Genomic DNA, 10,131 nt, shown 5'->3' with positions numbered 1-10,131 from the left:
AAAGATGCAGAGATGTCCATATTTAAGCAATCAGGATGTTTTCAGGTCACAGTTCATGCCCTCTGGAGCCTTCAGCGTGTGCATTCGCTCTTGTATGTGCCAAACAGCCCCGACTGCCTGGGCTGAGCCCTGCACTGCTCTGCTCATCAAATCCTTTGCAGCCAAACTGCAACCCTTCAATGACACCCCACAGGTATTGTCAGAGGGACCTCATCCCCAAAACGCTGATCCCAGATCATCTGCAAGTACCTGACAATGTAACTAAGGCTGGTTACAGAAATTACATACACAGCAGGGTTTGCTTTACAACTGAAAACACACGTGGCAATCCACATTTTTAAGAAAATGAGAAGAAACAGTCTACAAATCAATAATAATATCCACAAGCTGAGATATTTAGCAGGCAAGAGCAGTAAAACTCAATCTCATCCGAGGCAGTACCAAACCTGCTCTGGTGAGCAGAGTATCAGCATTTAACTTAACAATGCAGCAGCACCAGCCCTGCCTCTGCTGAGCACTTCCAGACAGAGCTACCAACATATAACTCACATAGATAGAGATGGATGAGTTTCTTTTTATTCCCTTTTCTCTAGCACTCTCTAAATAAACCTGGATCAAACTAATAGGTGACAAATGTCTTTCTTTCCTTGGCCCTCCCTTTCCCCTCCTCACACACTCCCTTTTCCCTTTAGATGTGACTCAGGAGCAAATCTTTCACTAGCCAAGGGAGCATTAAAGGTTTTGTGCTTTGCAGACATTCAGGAAAACATTAAATCCTACTGATTTTGTCCTAGAAATAGTAAATAAAACACAGCAAACACACAGACACCTCTGAAGCTCAGTTCATGTTTTCCCATGGAAGGCCTCTAGCAAGAAACAATAGAAATGACACTCCCACATGAAGAAAAATACCCAACATAAATCCTTTAAAATCATTTTGAAGATCACCTGATGATCTTTTCATACACTTGTACGCTGATGTCTGGGGCAGAAGTAGGGCATCAATCATCAACACTTCTGAAATGGGAATGATTCTGTTCCAAAAGCAAGCTGATGATCTGCCTGTGAGTCTGTTCAGGAGGAACAAGTCAATAGGCCTGCGACTCACAGCTCTTATACTGATACCTTTATTAATGAGCTTATTTTCATTTCTTTTCAGTGAATTCTGAAAATCAATCCTTTTATCAAATGTCTTGTGAACAGCTTACACGAGGGCAGCTGCAAGTGATTTCTGCAGTCATAAAGAGTTGTAGTCACATAGCCCTGTGTTCCTCTTGTGACATAAATAATTCCATTTGCTCAATGGTGAGGACTTCTCCAACAAATATGAACCATTTACGCAAGCAGGGTGTGACAGGTTCACTCTGCCTTCCTCTCCTGAGTTTCAGCCAAAAGGCAGAGAGTGGATGTGGAAAGAGAATCAGACAGACATAAAAAGAAGCAACAAAACAAAAGCTGCTCTTTGGCCATGGAGAGATCAGTCTTTCTTTAAATAAAACCAATCAGAGCCCATAAACAGAGTTTTCTTTCAGAGCCTTCAGAGACACAGTGACAGGTAAGGGCTCACTTTAGCTGCAGCTGGACTAACACTTGTTTTCCGCAGGAGTTTTTCATAGGTTGACATTTGGAGTTATTTGTCGAATGCCTGAAGTGAAACATCAAACTGCAGCCCACACCAAAGCTGCGGGTCCAACACCTTCCATGGGTTTGGGTGCCATCAGCCTGTTCTAACCAAGGCCCAGATACCACAGAAAGCTGCTTCTACCAACACCCAACAACAAAACAGGGACAGATTTCAGAAGTGATTTTTGGTCTGGATAGGAAAGAGGAATGGGGAACGCACTGCAGGCCCTCCCACAGTGGGGAGGATTTGGAAGGGAGGGAGTGACCAGGCCCAGGCTGGGGCTCTACTCCATAGTTAGGAAGTAAATTTAACATCAGAGTCTAAGTAGCTCTAATCACTTAAGCAATTGTTCTTCAATGCTTCTTAGCATTAGGACTTTTAAAAACAGGAGATAAATTAAATGCTTTCTGCCAGCTATTTGTTCATGAAGCAACTCTTGATTGAATCCATTTAAGATTAAAAAAAAAGGGAGGAGATAAGAGTCCAGTGGCAGATAATTCTAAATGTCACTCTGCTAACAGAACACACTTCAGCTGCTGCTGCATTCCTACCCTTCCTCTTCCTTGCTACCACCCAACATCTTTTCTGTGCATGAATTATCATTACTAAAGGAATTTTGCAAATACCCATTTTCTACTGCAAGTAGTGACTTTTGAAAGGGCATGACTGGGCATCCTTTCCTCTGTCAGGGATGCTGCAAACCAGATAAAAGTTCCCACAAAGATGTTCACAGGTGTAGGGCAAACACTGAGGTGTGATGAAATTCCATCCACGGGAAGGCTGGATAAGCTTCCCAGCAGAGGGCAGTGGGAAGACAGGTATGAAGTTAAGACAATTAGTGTGTTCAGTTTATCAGAGCATCCAAATTCTTCTCCCATTTTCGGCCTCTGTGAAATTTCTACTGGAGGGATTCAAACTGTTTGACAAATATTGTTTGAGTAAAACCTGTACTGCTTCAGAAGGCAGGAACCAGCCATGGTGTCTGACACAGGTGAGGAGGGGGATGTACAGAAGGGTCAGCTGGGTTCACAAATCACTCTGTTGTGCCAGAATTCCTTGGGCACATGTAGAAAGCCAGTGTCAGAGAGAAATTACAAGTCCCTTCTCCTGACTCTGTACCTAATGTTCCCAAGATGTGCTTCCAAATCAGAGCTTTTCTCTGCCATGTTTTAAATTCTGTAATTGGTCTTATCTATAACCTGGGACAACCAAAGTGTCAGGTGGTTTCTCAGAGACAGCAAACTGCTTCTTTTACACCATTAAATCCCCACTTGTAATTTGGGTTTTAAATGTCATAGCACTGTCGTGACTACATACAAATACCCTGGGTATTTTAAGAATAAATTTGTTGTTACTTTCTCTAAGACTGTCCAGTGCTGGGACTAGGATGTAGAGACCTGCACAACACCCTTCAGCCAGATGTGCTGCTCAGCAGAGTGAAAAGTAACAAAGAGATCCCAGTTCTACAGCAGAGCTTTGTCTGTGCTTGTACAGGCAAACTGCTTCGTAGTGACCAAGCTGCCTCCCCCCCGGGGGAACAGCACAAGGAGCTTTACCTGGTTAATCTACGAGCACCTACAGACACAGACATCCCCAGACATCAACCACGGTGTGCTACGGGTTTACTGATAGCTTGGCTCCTTGCTAAGTCTTTTTCTGCCCAGAAGATTCACGTTTGCTAACTGCTTTCAGGCGGCAGCAGCGACAACTCTTGCAATTAAGATCGGCTCAACAAAGCTCTTTCAGGAAGGAGAACCAAAACATTACTAAAAGTTATTAAAAAGTCATTGAAGTTTAAAGTGCCTCCACGCTGGCCACTCAAGAAAGCAACAAGAAATTCTATAAATCTGGAAAGGATATTAATAGAAACCAAACACACGCCCAGAGCACCACCACCTGCTCTGCCCTGGAGATGGCCAAGTGGGTGATCTGGTTCTTGAGGGCGCTGGCTCCCAGCCAGCTCACCAAGGACAAGGCAGGTCACCCATCAGCCAGATGTGGCAGAGGTGGCAGCTGCCCAGCTGTTTGTGAGGTCACACAGCACCCCTGGGTGCAGCAAACACCCAGAGGGGTTGCTGGCAGTGCAGAGGCAGACCCAGCCTGGCTATCAGGCTGTGCAATGCCCAGAGGGAATTCACTCCAGTGATGAAATCGGGTCAGCTCTCAAGGTCTCAAAGGTCTCTGAGAGTGCAGGCTTCTGTTTCATTCAGCCTCTGCTCGTGACAGGGCAGGGAAAGGTGACAGAGCTCCAGAGAGGAACCTCAACGCCCCTGATAAATGGCAAAGGCAAGAAAACCAATTGCAGCTCTTTCTTTACTCGAGAATTTCCTGAGTTTCTCCACAGATTGTGTTCTTCATTGATAGCCCTGGGCGATGTTATCAGGAGAAGCAGAAAAGCATTTCCTCTTACCTCAATTTTTGTACTCTTCTGGACTATGAGAAACCATTAGAGATGTGGACAAGGCAATAAAATCTGCCTCCTCAATCTCCTAAGAGATCCCTGATGGTGCTTCCTCCAGGACTGTTAATCTGAGTTATTGGGACATATGGAAATTAAAGGAAAATACTTTGTGCAGGAATTTCCCAATCTTTTCCAGTCATTAACCCAGGTCTTTATGACTTCCAGTCCCAAATATGAACAAAACTTCAGTTTCCCTAAGACTGAAGCTCATTCTCAGCTGCTGGGATGCCTGAAATGGGCACTTTGATCTGCACTGCAGACCCACTGCCTTCCTCTGCCTCGGGTCATTGGGCTGAGCTTATACTGGAAGAAGAATCACTTCTTCCACCCGGAAACCCTTTCTCTTTCCATATCTTACTTTTAAATTAAATGTCATGACAAGAGGCTAACTTGGCAGACCTTCCTCCTGAAATGAAAAAGGTGAGATTCCTGCCCCCAACTGACCCTGTTATGTTTTCCTCTCAGAACAAGGACAGCAGCAGAGCACAGAGCAGCTGTGGTGGGCCAGGATCGGGGCCATCAGCATCCTCTGAGCACAGGGATTTTTTAAAAGCAAAACACAAAACCCTGCTGGGCTGGACATCACCACATTTCCACGTCAGACAGTGAGAAAAAGCTGAACTATTGTGAAATACTGAAGGGTTTGGCTTCCCCCACCCCAGAATCCTCTTGAGCAGGTCTCATAATTGCAGTGTCCTGAATTGCTCCTTCAAGCCCCCTTGCAAACCTGAGCAGGCAGCCACTCTCCATTCCTCGAGCCGGCTCATCTATAATTCTTAGCTTTATATTGCAGCCCAGCACATGCAGCTGACATCAGAGTGTGCTGCTGTGGACACTGTACATCAATTATGGATTTAAAGCAGCCTCTCCTCAGAACGAGTATTATTTAATTAGGGTGTGCAGACAGATGGAAAGGAAAACAGAAGCAAGGAAAGGACCCATCTTCAAACTCACAGAACAGTCCATTCATGGTCTGGCTACATACCAACACCATGCTTTCTCATTCTGTGTATTCTTCCCACTTTAATATGGGAAAGGGAAATTAAAAGATGAACATAACTCAACTTTTTCTTTCTCCTTAAGACTTTCCACTCATGCTATAGAAGCTGAGGGACAGAGACAAAGCTGACAGCCAAGTCTAAAAAACTGACGTTTTTTACAATAAGAAATTAATAAATCATTTGACAGACCACAGAATAAAACCCACATCCATAAACTATAAAATTTGATACTGGCTTTTACTGCTCAACCTGCATCTGCTCAACCAAGCCCCCAAAGAAGGAGAGCTTTGGTTTCCTGGATGCCAGCTGCAGCACAGATCTGTTCTTTTCTGCCCCTGTTTATGACAAAATTAGACGTATACTTTTACATATTTTTACATATGTTCAGCTTTTTTCCTCTCTGTTTTAAATGTTGAAATGCTTTGTTTTCCCCCTCATGTCTAAGCTTTTTACTTTTTTTAGTGGTTCCTGTTATCATCTTATCAGAAAAGAGCTCTATGCATATATTAGATTGTACCCACTTCTGACAAGGAAACTTAACTCCATTTCCTGACATCTTTTTAAGATCAAAGAGATAATACACATGTGAAAACAACACACCTTGATTCCACTGGAACAGGGACGATTATTTTTAAAATCAAAGCTGGTTTGCCTCACAAATAATACAACCAGAATTTGGAATTTTTACCATGAATTGCAACGCAAAATCTCATCACTATAATGTATTGCCTTTCTTTATGAAACTGCACTAGTTTTCTATGTAAGTTAACAATTATTGGGTTTTACTGCCAGTTGGAACATTTGAAAGTCCGGCAAGTTATTTTCAAATTGTCAGGAGTGATTTTCAGGCAAGGTATAGAGTGGTTTAAATATTGACATTCCCTCTGTTTGGAGCTGGTGGGTTTAGGAAATAGAAGTTCAGCATTGCAGAAAAAAGTCACTTTGAACTGTGACTGCTGTATCTCCAGGGGAGTAATTTTGCAGAATCCCACTCCAGGGTAGTGATTCTGTTATTTTATGATAGAACTAGTAGTAAATGGTATGAAAAAGAACCAGACTTTTTTTATTTCACATTTACATTTCTTATATGCCTATAATTTAGTCTCTTTAAATGTCAAGCTTTTTAAAATGAACACTTTCCACATTTTGATGTTGTTGGGTTTTTTGTATTCTCCTCACAATTAGAAATGACATCAGCCATTATAAAACAACATTAGGTATTCCAAAATCTCAGCTGTACAGATTTCCTGCTTTACTTTTTCCTCATCCCTTCTTTGAAGGTCACAATAAAAGTGAAACAAAGGTCCTGTTACAAAATCTATTTTCTCTGCATTCAGGAAACATTAAATTCTGACATCCTTATTCTGGGTGATTTGGGTCCATGTCATCTCCCTCCAGGCAGGTCTCTACTGCCCTTCTGCCAAGGTGAGCAGGACCACGCTCTGGAGGCCCTGTGCTTGTGCTGCTCCTCCTGACAACACTTGGTAGCTCCTAAAAATACATCTCTGTACAGTCCAGAGACCGAATTCCTCCCCAGGCACAGGGGAAGGTGCTGACACCAGACGGAGCCTCAGGAGGTCCAAGATGACTCAAACATCCACGTGAATCCCATCCAGCTGCTCTGCCTCATCCCTGCCTGTCCAAACACCATCATCCCTCTGCGACCCTCCCGTGCTCTTTGCTACCCCACACAAAGCCAGGCTGGGAGAGAGAGAGAGAGGAGGCACAGGATCAGAGATCTCCTTGGAAATTGCTTTGGGTTTCTGGCACATCCTGCACAGAAATCCAGATTGTCAAATTCACTGACCACACCCCAAGGCAGCACAGACCCACCGAGGTGACCCTGCCGTGCCCAGGCGCTGCTCCCGGGGGCACTGGCCAGAGCGGCTGCGTCCCACACTCCCTCCCTGTTTTCCACGCTGTCCGTGCCCTGTCCGTGCCTTGTCCGTGCCCTGTCCGTACCTTGTCCATGTCCTGTCCGTGCCCTGTCCGTGCCCTGCCCGTGCCCTGTCCACGCCCTGTCCGTTCTCTGTCCGTGCCTTGTCCATGCCCGTGCCTTGTCCGTGCCCTGTCCGTGCCCTGCCCGTGCCCTGCCCGTGCCTTGTCCGTGCCCGTGCACTTTAAGCTCCCTACAGACCCTTCAGGCTACTGCCAGTATTTTGCCCCAAAGCCGTCTCTGCCAGAGCCATTCTGCCTCAAGTGGCTTCTGCCTCCACATTTTTAACCCCTTCTGCGATGGTGCCACTGCTCCTTGTGCGTGGGCAGTGAACCAGGGAAGCGAGCTGGGTTCAGAACGGCCCAACACAAAAGGAATTGTTATTGTTATTGCAGTTGTCAGCCCAGCTCTGCAGCAGCTCCATGGCATCTGTACCAACCCAACTGGGCTGGGGAGGAATAACTGGGCCTGACTCAGCAATGCTGCTGGAAAACATCACCCTCCTCTCACCAGGAGCCCGGCCCCACTGGGCTGCTCGCCCTCTGGAACCAGCAGCTCTCCAGCTCCGTGGATCATCAGCCCCTCAGAAGGTGAGGGAGTCAAAGCTGCACACAACACCTGCCATTTCTTCTGAGTGCTGGTCACTGTTTAATCCTCTGCCCCTCGTCCTCTTACTGGCACTCTGCCTCTGAGGACATCTCACACAGGAAAAGGAATTCTTAATACCACTGGCTGGAAGAAGGATGGAAAAGTCAAGAGAATAATTCTCTTAATTGACTACTCTTCTTACTACTTGTAATCTAGAGGAAATCTAATTAATTCTACATGAAGAACGACTATTCTATGGTGAAACGTAATTCCTGATCTCTGGGGCTTCAGCTTACCAGTTGTCAAATTATCCAATTACACACTTGTTAAAATCCATTTTGGGGAGATTTTCATGGCTCGTAAATAAATAATTTCAAAATCAAAAATCCCCAGAAGAAAAAAAAAAAAAAAGAAAGAAAGAAAAAAAAAAAGGAAAGAAAAAAAAAAAAAAAGGAAGCCCCCAGCCCTCAAATGGTACCTCAAAATTACAAAAAACATCTAAAAATACTGTCAAGAAGCTGAAAAGAGAGATCCCAGCCTGCTCGGCTCCAGCAGCACCACAGTGGTGATGATCTATTTCAGCAGGGAGAAATACTCTGCTTCTCCTTCAGCAATGTTTTATTCAAATCACTAATCTGAAGGGAACCAATTAAGGCAGCATCCCCTTCATTAGCCAAAAGGGAAGAATCTTTCCATAAGCACGTCAGTTAAGAGGTGGGAAGCCAAGGGAGACCAGAGCCCAAGCCAAGGATAACGATGCTCTGGAGTGAGGCCAGGGCAGGGCCACCGAGCTGAGCTGCTCCAGGCTGGAGCAGCCAATGCAGAGACAGAGCCAAGGGAGCTGGGGCTGCCCAGGCTCCAGGAGGGCTGGGAATGGGAGCCCTGTCTGCTTCCCACAGCTGCCTGCTCACGGCACACGCAGCAGAGGAAGGCAGAGTGTGCCAGGCTTGTTTGGCAACAGGGCGGGAGGCACAGGTTAGAACACACAGGGAAAACGCTGCCATGGAGATGATCACACACGGAGGGAGAGCTCCCCAGGGATGCGGCTCCCCACCTCTGCAGGGGCCACAGTCTGTCCAGGCAGGGCACTGGAGCAGCTGGAGCTCCCTTTGCCCTCAGCTGCTCTGTGGCTTTCACAGCTCCCCAAGAACACTGGGCAGGAGGGAGGGGGTACAGTGACACCTCAGTGATTATCCGTGGGAAGGAATCCCCATGTGCCAAATCTGAGCCAAGAAGAAAACCTGTGATCTTCTGTATTTCAGTGAAAACAATACAGCAGTCAGCTTTACAGAGTATTTTGCAGTATTTGCTGCTGCACTGCATGGCAGTGCTGTGCGAGGAAATCCTGTGAGTGGAACCAGACATGAAACAAAAGAGGAACAGAAGGCACTAATCTGCTTTTTATAAACCCAATCTGACTGTATTTCAATAAAAGTAAGTAAACATCATCCCTGGTTTGGCTTTTTTTCAACAACAACAAAAAAGCCCCTTAGGAAATTTCTTTAATACTGAGTCTGATTAACATAAAGATATAAAGAAGTTGGCAGAACAATCCAAAGTAGGTGGCACAATATTTCCAGTGAATATTGGTCATTCTGGGTACTAAGTGTGAGACGTCTTAAGACATCCTGACTTGAAAATCATTCAGACCATTTGTCTGAAAATGAGTCCCTTTCAGCTGTCTGAAATTTGCTCCACAAAATGATCAAATAATTACGAGACCATCGTTCTGAAAAACTTGATTCACCACCGAATTATTTCTGTTTTAAACTCAGAACATTTGTAATACCAGTAGTTTTACAGCAGTGTGAAAACAGGCCAGGATTTCTAAATCTTGTGTCCATCCACATAAAGGAGGGACAAGTTCTGGTGAAACCTGCTCTAAATTCAGATCTGCCGTGTTTTCCTGGGCCTTCTACATTTTGTAGCTTCAGAGCAACACAAAGATTGTCAGGCTGAAGGATTGGGCTTGTTTCAAACCCAGTTCAACTGCACATGTCTAATCAAAGAAAACACATGTAACTCACACTTAAGAAAGAACAGCAGCTCTTATGCAAAGCCATTTTTCTTTGGCTTTAATTCGTAAGAAAAATATCCTTGTGCTTGTTCCTGCTCCTCTGGGGAACCCAATTTTCAATGTTCCACATCAAATTGTGTGGCTGTCAGCAGCTCTGCCGGCAGCCAGCCCCAGCCCTCATTACTCATTGCCCCTCTCACACAGAACTGGGGTGGCTGCTGCTTTCTGTTGTTCCAGGTGATTACAGCATTAGTCAGCCCCAACTGCAGCTCCAGAGACAAACCTGACATTTCCAGCCTCTTGTCTTCGGCAACAACATCATCAAGATCTCTTTCCATCTGCCTCTGGTAATGGTGGCAGAAAAGGAATTGGACTGAACAATGAGATCTGCCTGATGGTTTCACTGCTTGGGAATTTAAGTAGCCAAACGTGTGTGTGATGTTGCAATGAACAGAGTTTCTCTTCCAGTGCATGCTCCACACGTCAACAAAATGTCTAATTGTG

The 10,131-nt window shown here is 45.2% G+C and overlaps 1 protein-coding gene across 1 annotated transcript in view; it reads right to left on the bottom strand.

Moving 5' to 3' along the window:
• TMEM132D (transmembrane protein 132D) overlaps positions 1 to 10,131 on the bottom strand; it is a 209,901-nt gene that overhangs the window by 66,869 nt on the left and 132,901 nt on the right. The gene's annotated exons all lie outside the window — the stretch shown is intronic.

Source organism: Corvus brachyrhynchos, unplaced genomic scaffold (assembly GCF_000691975.1).
Source record: "Corvus brachyrhynchos isolate BGI_N302 unplaced genomic scaffold, ASM69197v1 scaffold114, whole genome shotgun sequence".
Lineage (NCBI taxonomy): Eukaryota > Metazoa > Chordata > Aves > Passeriformes > Corvidae > Corvus > Corvus brachyrhynchos.
Note: the sequence above shows the minus strand (reverse complement) of the source record. Positions and strands in the feature narration are given on the sequence as shown.